This window comes from Taeniopygia guttata, chromosome 30 (assembly GCF_048771995.1).
Source record: "Taeniopygia guttata chromosome 30, bTaeGut7.mat, whole genome shotgun sequence".
Lineage (NCBI taxonomy): Eukaryota > Metazoa > Chordata > Aves > Passeriformes > Estrildidae > Taeniopygia > Taeniopygia guttata.
Window position 1 is genome coordinate 1,279,959 of NC_133055.1, and position 15,571 is coordinate 1,295,529.

Consider the following 15,571-nt stretch of genomic DNA (forward strand, 5'->3'; position numbering starts at 1 on the left):
GGGGGGGACACGGGGGGGACACGGGACACGTGGTGGCACCGCGGGGACACGGGGGACACGGGGGGGACACGGGACACGTGGTGGCACCGCGACACGGGACACGGGGGGGACACGGGACACCGAGGGGACACGGGGGGCACCGGGGGGACACGGGGGTGGCATCGGGACACGGGGGGGACACCGGGACACGGGGGGTGGCATCGGGGGGGCACCGGGACACGGATGGCACCGGGACACCGGGGGGACACGGGGGTGGCACCGGCACCGGGGGGACACCGGGACACGGGGGTGGCACCGGGGGTGGCATCGGGACCGAGGGGGACACGGGGGTGGCACCGGGACACGGGGGGCACCGGGACCGGGACACGGGGGCACCGGGACACGGGGGTGGCATCGAGACCGAGGGGGACACGTGGTGGCACCGGGACACCGGGGGGGCACCGGGACACGGGGGTGGCACCGGGACCGGGACACCGAGGGGACACGGGAGTGGCATCGGGGGGACACGGGGGTGGCATCGGGACATCGAGGGGGACACGGGGGTGACATCGGCACCGGGGGGGACACCGGGACACCGAGGGGACACGGGGGTGGCATCGGGACACGGGGGTGGCACCAAGGGGGACACGGGACACGGGGGGACACGGGGGGCACCGGGACACGGGGGTGGCACCGGCACCGAGGGAGACACGGGGGTGGCATCGGGACACGGGGGTGGCACCAAGGGGGACACGGGGGGACACGTGGTGGCACCGGGACACCGGGGGGACACGGGGGTGGCACCGGGACACGGGGGGTACACGGGGGTGGCATCGGGACACGGGGGTGGCACCGGGACCGAGGGAGACACGGGGGGACACGTGGTGGCACCGGGACACGGGGGACACCGGGACCGGGACACGGGGGGACACGGGGGTGGCACCAAGGGGGACACGGGACACGGGGGGCACCGGCACCGGGGGTGGCACCGGGACCGGGACACGGGGGGACACGTGGTGGCACCGGGACACCGGGAGTGGCATCGGCACCGGGGTCACCGCGACACGGGGGGACACGTGGTGGCACCGGGACACGGGGGGACACCGGGGGTGGCACCGGCACCGAAGGGACACGGGGGTGGCATCGGGACACCGGGGGGGACACCGGGACACGGGGGGCACCGGGACCGGGACACGGCGGGGACAGGGACACGGGGGGACACGGGGGGGCACCGGGACACGGGTGGCACCGCGGGGACACGGGACACGGGGGGACACGGAGGTGGCATCGGGACATCGAGGGGGACACGGGACACGTGGTGGCACCGGGACACCGAGGGGACACGGGGGTGGCATCGGGGGGACACGGGGGTGGCACCGGGGGTGGCACCGGGACACCGAGGGGACACGGGGGTGGCACCGGGAGACCGGGGGTGGCACCGGGACCGAGGGGACACGGGGGTGGCACCGGGACACCGAGGGGACACGGGGGTGGCACCCCGGGATGTCACCAAAGCGGGGACAAGGTGGGGGGAACGCTCACCAATCACAAGGCGGGATTCGAACTATATTTGCATAACCACGCCCCCAGCCCCGCCCCGCCCGCAGCCGCGTCCGGGCGCGGTTCGATCCCAGTTCCGTCCCAGTGCTCCCAGTTCCCTCCCAGTTCCGTCCCAGCGCTCCCAGTTCCCTCCCAGTTCCGTCCCAGTGCTCCCAGTTCCGTCCCAGTGCTCCCAGTTCGCTCCCAGTTCCGTCCCAGTGCTCCCAGTTCCCTCCCAGTGCTCCCAGTTCCGTCCCAGTGCTCCCAGTAAGGGCCGTGCTGGGAGGGAAAGCGCTCCCAGTTCCCTCCCAGTGCTCCCAGTTCCGTCCCAGTGCTCCCAGTAAGGGCCGAGCTGGGAGGGAAAGCGCTCCCAGTTCCGTCCCAGCGCTCCCAGTAAGGGCCGTGCCGGGAGGGAAACCGCTCCCAGTTCCCTCCCAGTGCTCCCAGTTCCGTCCCAGTGCTCCCAGTTCCGTCCCAGTGCTCCCAGTAAGGGCCGTGCCGGGAGGGAAACCGCTCCCAGTTCCCTCCCAGTGCTCCCAGTTCCCTCCCAGTGCTCCCAGTAAGGGCCGAGCTGGGAGGGAAAGCGCTCCCAGTTCCGTCCCAGTGCTCCCAGTTCCGTCCCAGTGCTCCCAGTAAGGGCCGTGCTGGGAGGGAAAGCGCTCCCAGCTCCGTCCCAGTGCTCCCAGTTCCCTCCCAGTGCTCCCAGTTCCGTCCCAGTGCTCCCAGTAAGGGCCGTGCCGGGAGGGAAACCGCTCCCAGTTCCCTCCCAGTGCTCCCAGTAAGGGCCGTGCTGGGAGGGAAAGCGCTCCCAGTTCCCTCACAGTGCTCCCAGTTCCCTCCCAGTACTCCCAGTTCCCTCCCAGTGCTCCCAGTAAGGGCCGTGCTGGGAGGGAAAGCGCTCCCAGTTCCCTCCCAGTGCTCCCAGTTCCCTCCCAGTGCTCCCAGTTCCGTCCCAGTGCTCCCAGTAAGGGCCGAGCTGGGAGGGAAAGCGCTCCCAGTTCCCTCCCAGTGCTCCCAGTAAGGGCCGTGCTGGGAGGGAAAGCGCTCCCAGTTCCCTCCCAGTGCTCCCAGTTCCGTCCCAGTGCTCCCAGTTCCCTCCCAGTGCTCCCAGTAAGGGCCGTGCTGGGAGGGAAAGCGCTCCCAGTTCCCTCCCAGTGCTCCCAGTTCCGTCCCAGTGCTCCCAGTTCCCTCCCAGTGCTCCCAGTTCCGTCCCAGTGCTCCCAGTCAGGGCCGTGCTGGGAGGGAAAGCGCTCCCAGTTCCGTCCCAGTCCATCCCAGTCCATCCCAGTCCATCCCAGCTGGGAGCTGCATCCACCGCCGTGGCTCCGGCCCGTCCCGGTTCTCGTTTCCCACTCGGTGGCCGCGGTGGAGGGACGGGCCGGGGTCCCGGTCCCTTCCCGGTCCCTTCCCGGTGCCTCCCGGTCCCTCCCGGTCCCTCCCGGTCCCTCCCCATCCCTCCCCATCCCTCCCCGGTCCCTCCCCGGTCCCTCCCGGTCCCTCCCGGTCCCTCCCGGTCCCTCCCCGGTCCCTCCCGGTCCCTCCCCGGTCCCTCCCGGTCCCTCCCGGTCCCTCTCGGTCCCTCCCCGGTCCCTCCCGGTCCCTCCCGGTCTCTGCCCAGTCCCTCCGCGGTCCCTCCGGGTCCCTCCCGGTCCCTCCCCGGTCCCTCCCGGTCCCTCCCGGTCCCTCCCCGGTCCCTCCCGGTCCCTCCCGGTCCCTCCCGGTCACGGCGTGGCGGATCCGTTGGGAGCGGCGGCGGCCGGTGGCCGCAGGGGCCGGGAGCCCGGTGGCGGCTGCCGCTTCCAGAGCCGGTACTCGCCGATCCGGGTCCGGTACCGGTAGAGCTGCACGGCACCGGCCAGGCCCAGGAGGGCGAGCACCGGCAGCAGGACCCCCAGGAGCACCGGGAGCAGCGGCACCGGGTCCTCGTCTGCGGGGAAATGGGGCTGGGGTCGGTGGGGAGCGGGGGGCTGGAGCCCAAAAACCCCAAAGAACCCCCAAAGACCCCCGGAAGCCCAAAAACCCCAAAGACCCCAAAGAACCCCCAGGTCCACCCAGGACCCCCAAAAACCCCAAAGAACCCCCAGGAGCACCGGGAGCAGCGGCACCGAGTGCTCGTCTGCGGGGAAATGGGGCTGGGGTCGGTGGGGAGCGGGGGGGTGGAGCCCAAAAACCCCAAAGGCTGGAGCCCAAAAACCCCAAAGAACCCCCGGGACCACCAGGAGCCCAAAAACCCCAAAGGCTGGAGCCCAAAAACCCCAAAGAACCCCCGGGACCACCAGGAGCCCGAAAACCCCAAAGAACCCCAAAGAACCCCGGAAGCCCAAAAACCCCAAAGACCCCAAAGAACCCCCAGGACCCCCAAAGGCCCCAAAGAACCCCCAGGAGCACCAGGACCCCCAAAGGCCCCAAAGAACCCCCAGGACCACCCAGGACCCCCAAAGGCCCCAAAGAACCCCCAGGAGCACCAGGAGCCTGAAAACCCCAAAGAAACCCCAGGAGCACCAGGGGCCCAAAAACCCCAAAGAACCCCCGGAACCACCAGGAGCCCAAAAAACCCCAAAGAACCCCAAAGAACCCCCGGGACCACCAGGAGCCCAAAAACCCCAAAAACCCCAAAGAACCCCCAGGACCACCAGAACCCCAAAGACCCCAAGACCCCCAAGACCCCCAGAACCCCCAGGACTCCAAAACCCCTAAAGACCCCCAGAACCCCAAAGACCCCCCAAGACCCCCAGAAGTTCAAAGACCCCCAGAAGCCCAAAAACCCTAAAGACCCCAAGACCCCCAAGACCCCCAGAACCCCAAAAACCCCAAAGACCCCAAAGACCCCCGGAAGCCCAAAGACCCCCAAGACCCCCAGAACCCCAAAGAACCCCCAAGACCCCCAGAAGTTCAAAGACCCCCAGAAGCCCAAAAACCCCAAAGAACCCCCAAGACCCCCAAGACCCCGAGACTCCCAGAAGCCCAAAGACCCCCAAGACCCCCAGAAGCCCAAAAACCCCAAAGACCCCAAAGAACCCCAAGACCCCCAGAACCCCCAGGACCCCAAAAACCCTAAAGACCCCCAAAAACCCTAAAGACCCCCAAGAACCCCAAAACCCCCAGAACCCCAAGAACCCCAAAGAGCCCCAAAGACCCCAAAGAACCCCAAGACCCCCAGAACCCCCAGGACCGCAAAAACCCCAAAGACCCCCCAAGACCCCCAGAAGTTCAAAGAGCCCCAAGACCCCCAGAACCCCCCAAGACCCCCAGAAGTTCAAAGACCCCAAAGAACCCCCAGGACCCCCAAAGGCCCCAAAGAACCCCCAGAACCCCCAGAAGCCCAAAAACCCCAAAGACCCCAAGACCCCCCAACCCCCCCAAGCCCCCCAAAACCCCAAAGACCCCCAGAACCCCAACCCCCCCAAGCCCCCCAAAAACCCCAAAGACCCCCAAGATCCCCAACCCCCCCAAGCCCCCCAAAGACCCCCAGACCCCCAGACCCCCAAAGACCACCCCGGCGCCCCGGGCCCCCCGACTCACAGTGCACCCAGAGGGTGACGCGGCTCTGGGCGCTGCCCAGCGCGTTGGTGGCCTGGCACAGGTAGGTGCCGGCGTGGGCGCGGTGGGCGCGGCGCGGGGCCCCGGCCGGGAGGGAATTCCCGGAATTCCCGGAATTCCCGTCCTTATTCCCGTCCTTGGAGCAGCTCACCTGCGGCTCAGGTGCGCCCCGGGCCCGGCAGCGCAGGATCCCCTCCTGCCCCTCCGTCCAGTTCTGCTGCGGCGGGCAGCTGCCGGCGTCCAGCCGCGGCTCGGCTGCGGGAAAAGCGGGATGAGGAGAAGGAAAAGCGGGAGAAGGAGCCAGGAAAGGTGGGAAAAGGAGCAGGAAAAGGCGGGAAGAGGCGGGAAGAGGCGGGAAGAGGCGGGAAAAGGAGCAGGGAAAGGCGGGAAAAGGAGACGGGAAAAGCGGGATGAGGACCCGGGAAAAGCGGGAGAAGGAGCCGGGAAAGTCGGGAAAAGGAGCAGGGAAAGGCGGGAAAATGATGAGGAAAAGGTGGGATAAGGAGCAGGAAAAGGTGGGAAAATGACCAGGGAAAGGTGGGATAAGGAGCAGGAAAAGGTGGGAAAATGACCAGGAAAAGGCGGGATAAGGAGCAGGGAAAGGTGGGAAAATGATGAGGAAAAGGTGGGATAAGGATGAGAAAAGGTGGGGTAATGATGAGGAAAAGGAGCAGGAAAACGTGGGAAAAGGAGCCGGGAAAGGTGGGAAAAGGAGCAGGAAAAGGTGGGATAATGACGAGGAAAAGGAGCAGGAAAAGGCGGGAAGAGGCGTGAAAAGGCGGGAAAAGGAGCAGGAAAAGGTGGGATAATGACGAGGAAAAGGAGCAGGAAAAGGCGGGAAAAGGAGCAGGAAAAGGCAGGAAAATGCAGGAAAAGGAGCAGGAAAAGGTGGGAAAAGGCGGGAAAAGGAGCAGGAAAAGGTGGGAAAAGGCGGGAAAAGGAGCAGGAAAAGGCAGGAAAAGGCAGGAAAAGGAGCAGGAAAAGGTGGGAAAAGGCGGGAAAAGGAGCAGGAAAAGGAGCAGGAAAAGGCAGGAAAAGGCGGGAAAAGGAGCAGGAAGTAAAAGGCGGGAAGAGGCGGGAAAAGGAGCAGGAAAAGGCGGGAAAAGGCGGGAAGAGGTGGGAAAAGGCGGGAAAAGGAGCAGGAAAAGGTGGGAAAAGGCAGGAAAAGGAGCAGGAAGAAAAGGCCGGAAAAGGCGGGAAAAGGAGCAGGAAAAGGCAGGAAAAGGCGGGAAAAGGAGCAGGAAAAGGTGGGAAAAGGAGCAGGAAAAGGTGGGAAAAGGAGCAGGAAAAGGAGCAGGAAAAGGATCAGGAAAAGGCCGGAAAAGGCAGGAAAAGGAGCAGGAAAAGGAGCAGGAAAAGGAGCAGGAAAAGGCGGGATAAGGAGCAGGAAAAGGCAGGAAAAGGAGCAGGAAAAGGATCAGGAAAAGGCAGGAAAAGGCAGGAAAAGGAGCAGGAAGGAAAAGGCAGGAAAAGGAGCAGGAAAAGGCAGGAAAAGGCAGGAAAAGGAGCAGGAAGGAAAAGGCAGGAAAAGGAGCAGGAAAAGGCAGGAAAAGGCAGGAAAAGGAGCAGGAAAAGGCGGGAAAAGGAGCAGGAAAAGGCCAGAAAAGGCGGGAAAAGGAGCAGGAAAAGGAGCAGGAAAAGGAGCAGGAAAAAGCAGGAAAAGGAGCAGGAAAAGGCGGGAAGAGGCGGGAAAAGGAGCAGGAAAAGGAGGGAAAAAGAGCAGGAAAAGGCAGGAAAAGGCGGGAAAAGGAGCAGGAAGGAAAAGGCGGGAAGAGGAGCAGGGAAACGTGGAATAAGGAGCAGGAAAAGGCGGGATAATGACAAGGAAAAGGAGCAGGAAAAGGCGGGATAAGGAGCAGGAAAAGGAGCAGGAAAAGGAGCAGGAAAAGGCGGGAAAAGGAGCAGGAAAAGGAGCAGGAAAAGGAGCAGGAAAAGGCAGGAAAAGGAGCAGGAAAAGGCAGGAAAAGGAGCAGGAAAAGGAGCAGAAAAAAGCAGGAAAAGGAGCAGGAAAAGGCAGGAAAAAGCAGGAAAAAGCAGGAAAAGGTGGGCCGGGCCCTCACCCAGCACGCGGATCCGCCGGGATTTGTTCCGGGGGGTGAACGGCGCCATCTCGGCCACGCAGAGCAGCTCCAGCCCCGGCTCGGCGTCCTCCTCCCGCACCGGCACCTGGAACTCCACCGGCGGCCGCCGGCGCCGGCCCAGCTCGCGGCCCCGCGCCCGCACCAGCAGCTGCGTGTCGCTGCCGGTGCCGCCGGGCACGGAGCAGCGGCCCCGCAGCACCGCGCCCGCCACCGCCGCCTCGGGCACCTCCAGCAGCGGCACCGGCAGGTCTGCGGGCGGGACGGCGCGGCGGTGACGCGGCGGTGGCGCTCGCGTTGTCACCCTCATTGTCACCCGCGGTGTCACCCTCATTGTCACCCGCGGTGTCACCCTTGGTGTCACTCATAATGTCACCCGCGGTGTCACCCGCAGTGTCACCTGTGCATCACCCGTGGTGTCACCCATGGTGTCACCCGTGGTGTCACTCATAATGGCCCCTGTGGTGTCACCCGTGGTGTCACCCACGGTGTCACCCACAGTGTCACCTGTGCATCACCCGTGGTGTCACCTGCAGTGTCACCTGTGCATCACCCGTTGGTGTCACCCGCAGTGTCACCCGCAGTGCCTCCCCCAGTGTCACCCGCGGTGTCACCCGTGGTGTCACCGGTGGTGTCGCTCATAATGTTCCCCGTGGTGTCACCCGTGGTGCCACCCGTGGTGCCACCCGTGGTGTCACCCGCGCATCACCCACGGTGTCACCCATGGTGTCACCCATGGTGTCACCGGTGGTGTCACTCATAATGTCCCCCGTGGTGTCACCCATGGTGTCACCGGTGGTGTCACTCATAATGTTCCCCGTGGTGTCACCCGTGGTGTCACCCAAGGTGTCACCCTGATTGTCACCCTCATTATCTCCCGCAGTGCCTCCCGCAGTGTCACCCATGGTGTCACCCTCATTGTCACCCGTGGTGTCACCCGTGGTGTCACCTGCAGTGTCACCCTTGGTGTCACCCTCATTGTCACCCGAGGTGTCACTCACAGTGTCACCCGTGGTGTCACCCACGGTGTCACCTGCAGCATCAGCCATGGTGTCACCCATGGTGTCACCCTCATTGTCACCCGAGGTGTCACTCGCAGTGTCACTCACAGTGTCACCCGTGGTGTCACCCACGGTGTCACCTGCAGCATCAGCCACGGTGTCACCCATGGTGTCACCCTCATTGTCACCTGCAGTGTCACCTGTGCATCACCCACAGTGTCACCCACAGTGTCACCCTCATTGTCACCCTTGGTGCCCCCGCGCGTCCCGCTGTCACTCACAGTGTCACCCTTAGTGTCACCCTCACTGTCACCCTCCGTGTCACCCATGGTGCCCCCGCGCGTCGCGCTGTCACTCACAGTAGGCCTGGACGGTGGCGTGGCCGTGGATCTCGGCGCCGGCCACGCGGGCGGAGCAGCCCAGCCGGACGCCGCCCTCGCGGCTCACGGTGACCGCGGCGGTGGCGCGGCGCCCGTCGGGGCCGAGGGTCGCCGGCCACGAGCGGTTGTCGGCGGTGACGGTGACATCGGTGACGGTGACGTTGGCGGCGGCGTGGACGCTGCAGGTGACGTTGAAGGGGATCTTCGACCGCGGGTCGGGGGCGGAAAGGGACACACGGGGAAATTCGGGAACAGCTGGAAATGGGAATGGGGAAAATGGGGTGAGGGGTGGGGAAATGGGGAAAAATGGGGGAAATATGGGGGAAAATGGGGGAAAATGGGGAAAAAATGGGAATAAATGGGGGAAAATGGGGGGAAATGGGGGGAAATGGGAAAAAATGGGGAAAAATGGGGAAAAAATGGGGAAAAAATGGGGAAAAAATGGGGGGAAATGGGGAAAAAATGGGGGGAAACATGGGGGGAAATGGGGGGAAATGGGGGAAATGGGGGAAAATGGGGGAAAATGGGGGAAAATGGGGGAAAATGGAGAAAAATGGGGGGAAATGGGGAAAAATGGGGGGAAATGGGGGGAAATGGGGAGAAAAATGGGGAAAATGGGGGGAAATGGGGGGAAATGGGGGGGAAAATGGGGAGAAATGGGGGGGAAATGGGGGAAATGGGGGGAAATGGGGAAAACGGGGGGGGAAATGGGGGGAAATGGGGGGAAATGGGGAAAAAATGGGGAAAATATGGGGGAAATGGGGGAAATGGGGAAACGGGGGAAAATGGGGAAAACATGGGGGAAATGGGGAGAAATGGGAGGGAAAATGGGGGGAAAATGGGGAAAAATGGGGAGAAATGGGGAAAACATGGGGGAAACGGGGGGGAAAATGGGGAAAATGGGGAGAAATGGGGGGGAAATGGGGAAAAAATGGGGGAAATCGAGAAAAATGGGGGGAAATGGGGAAAACATGGGGGAAAATGGGGGAAAATGGGGGAAAATGGGGGAAATGGGGAAAACATGGGGGAAAATGGGGGGAAATGGGGAAAATGGGGGAAATGGGGGAAAATGGGGAGAAATGGGGGGAAAATGGGGAAAACATGGGGGAAAATGGGGAAAAATGGGGAGAAATGGGGGAAAATGGGGGGAAAATGGGGGAAAATGGGGAAACCGGGGGGGAAAATGGGGGGAAATGGGGAAAACGGGGGGAAAATAGGGGAAATGGAGAAAAATGGGGAGAAATGGGGAAAACATGGGGGGAAATGGGGGAAAATGGGGGAAATGGGGGAAAATGGGGGAAATGGAGAAAAATGGGGGGAAATGGGGAAAACATGGGGGGAAATGGGGGAAATGGGGGAGAAATGGGGAAAAAATGGGGAAATGGAGAAAAATGGTGGGAAATGGGGGAAAATGGGGGAAAATGGGGGGGAAATGGGGAAAACGGGGGGGGAAATGGGGAAACGGGGGAAAATGAGGGAAAATGGGGGGGAAATGGGGAAAATGGGGAGAAATGGGGGAAAATGGGGAAAAATGGGGAAAAATGGGGGAAAATGGGGGAAATGGGGGAAAACGGGGGGGAAATGGGGAAAATGGGGAGAAATGGGGGAAAATGGGGGAAACATGGGGGGAAATGGGGGGAAATGTGGGAAAATGGGGGAAAATGGGGAAACGGGGGAAATGGGGGAAACATGGGGGGAAATGGGGGAAATGGGGAGAAAATGGGGAAAATGGGGGGAAATGGGGGAAACATGGGGGGAAATGGGGGGAAATGGAGAAAAATAGCGGAAATGGAAGGAAAATGGCAGGAAAATGGGGAAAATGGCAGGAAAATGGGGGAAATGGAGAAAAATGGGGGAAACAGAAGGAAAATGGGGGAAATGGAGAAAAATGGGGGAAACAGAAGGAAAATGGGGGAATGGAGAAAAAATGGGGAAAATGGCAGGGAAATGGGGGGGAATGGAGAAAAATGGGGAAACAGCAGGAAAATTGGGGGGAAATTGAGAAAAAGGGGGAAAATAGCAGGAAAATAATGGGAGGAAATGAGGGAAATCAGCAGGAAAATGGGGGGAACAGCAGGAGAAGAACTCTGTGATGGGGTGGGGTAACTCGGGGGGGGGTTGTGGTGCAATGGCCTGAACTACAAAATCCCTATAAAAATCCCTGTAAAATCCCTGTAAAATCCCGGTAAAAATCCCTGTAAAATCCCTATAAAAATCCCTGTAAAATCCCTATAAAATCACTTCTGAATTAATGTTAAACCGTTATAAAATTCCATCCCACCCCATATGAATAATTTGACCTTCTATCCCACATAGCAAATAATTCTGAGTAAACCCTTTTTTTGTGGAGGTAAACGGTTCATTTTCCTATCAATAATTTCCCACTCTTTATCGATCAGGACAAAGCCCCAGCCCCACCTCCAGAATTCCACACCCCACTTCAACCACTGCGGCCAAAAATCCAAAAAATCGGATCCAGCCACCCCTGAGCTCCTCCCGGAGAAGGAATCCAGAAATTTTGGGGGTCCTGGGGGCGGTTTGGAGGCGCTTTGTGCACTTCGGGAGAAGTTTTGGAGGGGGAAAAACCACCCAGGTTCATCCTCATCGCTGAATTTCGGTGTTTTCCCAGCCGAGGTCATGGGGGTGCGGAGGAAACCCCCCAAAATTTGGGGTGAAGCTCCCGCAGGAAGCAGAGGTGAGTGAGAAACCTCCAAAATAATGGGGAGCAGAGGGGAAAAATAAAATAAATAAATAAATAAATAAAAATTTAAAAAATAAAAAAATAAAAAGCGAAGCGGTGCGGAAGCCCCCGCGGGCCCTCGGGAGCCCCCTCGGGCTGATCCCCTCCCGGGGCCGGGGGGATTCCCCGGTACGGCCGCGATTTCCGATCCCCCCGGAGCGGAACCGTCCCTCCCTTTCCCGGAATGCCCTGGCCAGGAAGGGAGGGAGAAAAAAAACAAAAAATCCCGGTAAAAATCCCGGTTTTTTAATGGTTTTTGGGGTTTTTTTTAACGGATTTCGCAAGAATTTACAGAATTCTTGAGCGGTGCCACCTCCGCGGATGGCGACAAGCGGGGACAACGCGGGGACCACGCGTGTTCGGGGGGGGTCCCCGCCACCCCCCTCGCCCGCCCGGTGCCACCCGCCGGTGTCCCGGTGTCCCCTCACCTGCGATGACACCCAAGGTGCCCAGAGCCAGCGCCAGCAGCGCGGGGGTCGCCATCCCGGGGGGGACACCGGCTCCCGGTCCCGCGGGGGCGACACCGGCTCCCGGTCCCGCGGGGGCGCCGGGATGCGCCGGGAACACCGGGGAGGGTCCGGTGGGGGGCGGTGGGTTCAGGGTCACCGGGGTCGGTGGGTTCCGGGTCTCCGGGGTCGGTGGGTCCCGGGTCACCGGGAGCGGTGGGTTCAGGATCTTTGGGGTCGGTGGGTCCCGGGTCTCCGGGGGCGGTGGGTCCCGGGTCACCGGGGTCGGTGGGTTCAGGATATTTGGGGTCGGTGGGTCCCGGGTCTCCGGGGTCGGTGGGTCCCGGGTCACCGGGGTCGGTGTGTTCCGGGTCTCCGGGGTCGGTGGGTTCAGGATCTTTGGGGTCGGTGGGTTCCGGGTCACCGGGGGCGGTGGGTTCCGGGTCTCCGGAGTCCGTGGATTGAGGGTCACCGGGGGCGGTGGGTTCCGGGTCTCCGGGGGCGGTGGGTCCCGGGTCACCGGGAGCGGTGGGTTCAGGATCTTTGGGGTCGGTGGGTCCCGGGTCACCGGGAGCGGTGGGTCCCGGGTCACCGGGGGCGGTGGGTTCAGGATCTTTGGGGTCGGTGGGTCCCGGGTCACCGGAAGCGGTGGGTTCCGGGTCTCCGGGGTCCGTGGGTCCCGGGTCACCGGGGGCGGTGGGTTCCGGGTCTCTGGGTTGGATCCGCTGCGGGTCTGGACCCCGGTGTGGCTCGGTTCGGGCTCTCCGGTGTGCTCGGTTCGGGCTCTCCGGTGTGGCTCGGTTCGGGCTCTCCGGTGTGCTCGGTTCGGGCTCTCGGTGTGCTCGGTTCGGGCTCTCCGGTGTGCCCGGTTCGGGCTCTCCGGTGTGCTCGGTTCGGGCTCTCCGGTGTGCTCGGTTCGGGCGCTCCGGAAGCACCGGAAAGGGTCGGTTCGGGCTCTCCGGTGTGCTCGGTTCGGGCTCTCCGGTGTGCTCGGTTCGGGCTCTCCGGTGTGCTCGGTTCGGGCTCTCCGGAAGCACCGGGAAGGGTCGGTTCGGGCTCTCCGGTGTGCTCGGTTCGGGCTCTCGCTGTGGCTCTGTTAGGGCTCTCCGGTGTGCTCGGTTCGGGCTCTCCGGTGTGCTCGGTTCGGGCACTCCGGTGTGCTCGGTTCGGGCTCTCCGGTGTGCTCGGTTCGGGCACTCCGGTGTGCTCGGTTCGGGCTCTCCGGTGTGCTCGGTTCGGGCTCTCCGGTGTGCTCGGTTCGGGCGCTCCGGTGTGCTCGGTTCGGGCTCTCCAGTGTGCTCGGTTCGGGCTCTCCGGTGTGCTCGGTTCGGGCTCTCCGGTGTGCTCGGTTCGGACTCTCCGGTGTGCTCGGTTCGGGCTCTCGGTGTGCTCGGTTCGGGCTCTCCGGTGTGCTCGGTTCGGGATCTCCGGAAGCACCGGGAAGGGTCGGTTCGGGCTCTCCGGTGTGCTCGGTTCGGGCTCTCCGGTGTGCTCGGTTCGGGCTCACCGGGATGCGTCCCTTGGGGCTGTTCCGGGTCCGGTCCCGGTCGGGGTCTCGGAGTTGGCTCTGGACGCGCTCCGGTCCCTCCGTCCGTCCCTCGGTCCCTCGGTCCGTCCCTCGGTCCCTCCGTCCGTCCCTCGGTCCCTCCGTCCGTCCCTCGGTCCCCCTGTCCGTCCCTCCGTCCGTCCCTCGCTCCCTCCGTCCGTCCCTCCGCCGCCTCCGGGCCCGCTCGGGGCGCTCGCCGCTTTTATCCCCGGTCCCCGTCCCGCCCCCGGGGATTTCCGGGGCCGCGGGGACTTCGCGCCGGGACCCGCCGGGGCTCCCCGGGGCGGCTCCGGCCTCTCCCGCCCCATCCCGGAGCCGTTTCTTGTCCCCCTGTCCCGGGATGGGACAATTTCCCTCTCCCAAGATGTGACAATTTTCCTGTCCCCTCTCCCAGAATGTCACAATTTTCCTGTCCCCTCTCCTGGATGTGACAATTTTCCTGTCCCCTCTCCCAGAATGTCACAATTTTCCTGTCCCCTCTCCCAGAATGTCACAATTTTCCTGTCCCCTCTCCTGGATGTGACAATTTTCCTGTCCCCTCTCCTGGATGTCACAATTTTCCTGTCCCCTCTCCCAAGATGTGACAATTTTCCTGTCCCCTCTCCTGGATGTGACAATTTTCCTGTCCCCTCTCCTGGATGTCACAATTTTCCTGTCCCCTCTCCCAAGATGTGACAATTTTCCTGTCCCCTCTCCTGGATGTCACAATTTTCCTGTCCCCTCTCCCAGATGTGACAATTTTCCTGTCCCCTCTCCTGGATGTCACAATTTTCCTGTCCCCTCTCCCAAAATGTGACAATTTTCCTGTCCCCTCTCCCAAGATGTGACAATTTTCCTGTCCCCTCTCCTGGATGTCACAATTTTCCTGTCCCCTCTCCCAGGATGTGACAATTTTCCTGTCCCCTCTCCTGGATGTCACAATTTTCCTGTCCCCTCTCAGGGATGTGACAATTTTCCTGTCCCCTCTCCCAGAATGTCACAATTTTCCTGTCCCCTCTCCCAAAATGTGACAATTTTCCTGTCCCCTCTCCTGGATGTCACAATTTTCCTGTCCCCTCTCCTGGATGTGACAATTTTCCTGTCCCCTCTCCCAAAATGTGACAATTTTCCTGTCCCCTCTCCCAAGATGTGACAATTTTCCTGTCCCCTCTCCCAAGATGTGACAATTTTCCTGTCCCCTCTCCCAAAATGTGACAATTTTCCTGTCCCCTCTCCCAAGATGTGACAATTTTCCTGTCCCCTCTCCTGGATGTGACAATTTTCCTGTCCCCTCTCCCAAAATGTCACAATTTTCCTGTCCCCTCTCCCAGGATGTCACAATTTTCCTGTCCCCTCTCCTGGATGTGACAATTTTCCTGTCCCCTCTTTCCCTCCTGCCACATCTCCCTTGTCCCCTCCTTGTCACCCCCCAGCCCTGAAGTGCCACCACCATCTCGTCACCCTCCTGTCACCCGTTTGTCACCCTGCCACCATCGTTGTCACCAGGGCTGCCACTTCCTCTATTTTGTCACTTTTTGACGCCGGGGGATTTTTGTCACCCGCGATGTCCCCGTGGTGTCCCCTCAGTGTCCCCAACTGTCCCACCCCCGTGTTTTCCTTCCCCGGGGTTCTGGTGGTGCCACCCAGCCCTGCCACCCTCCCTGGTGGCACCTCCGGGCCACCAAAGGCCGGTGACAATTGTCCCCTCCTGTCCTCCTGTGCCACCAGCGGGCCGGGTTGTCCTTGTCCCCGGAATTTTGGGAATTTTGGGAATTTTGGGAATGTCGGAGCCTCCCGGAGGCCACCACGGGAGGCAGAGTGACACTGGGGACAGGGACACTGGGGACATTGGGGACACTGGGGACATTGGGGACATTGGGGGACATTGGGGACATTGGGGATATTGGGGACATTGGGGGATTGGGGACATTGGGGGGACATTGGGGACATTGGGGACATTGGGGACATTGGGGGATTGGGGACATTGGGGACATTGGGGACATTGGGGGGACATTGGGGGATTGGGGACACTGGGGACACTGGGGACATTGGGGGGATTGGGGACATTGGGGACATTGGGGACATTGGGGGGACATTGGGGACATTGGGGGGACATTGGGGACATTGGGGACAAAGGGGACATTGAGGACACTGGGGGGACATTGGGGACATTGGGGACATTGGGGACATTGGGGGGACATTGGGGACATGGTGAAATGGGGGACAAAGGGGACATTGGGGACATTGGGGACACTGGGGGGACATTGGGGGCATTGGGGGCATTGGGGACATTGGGGACACTGGGGACATGGGGGACACTGGGGGGACATTGGGGACAAAGGG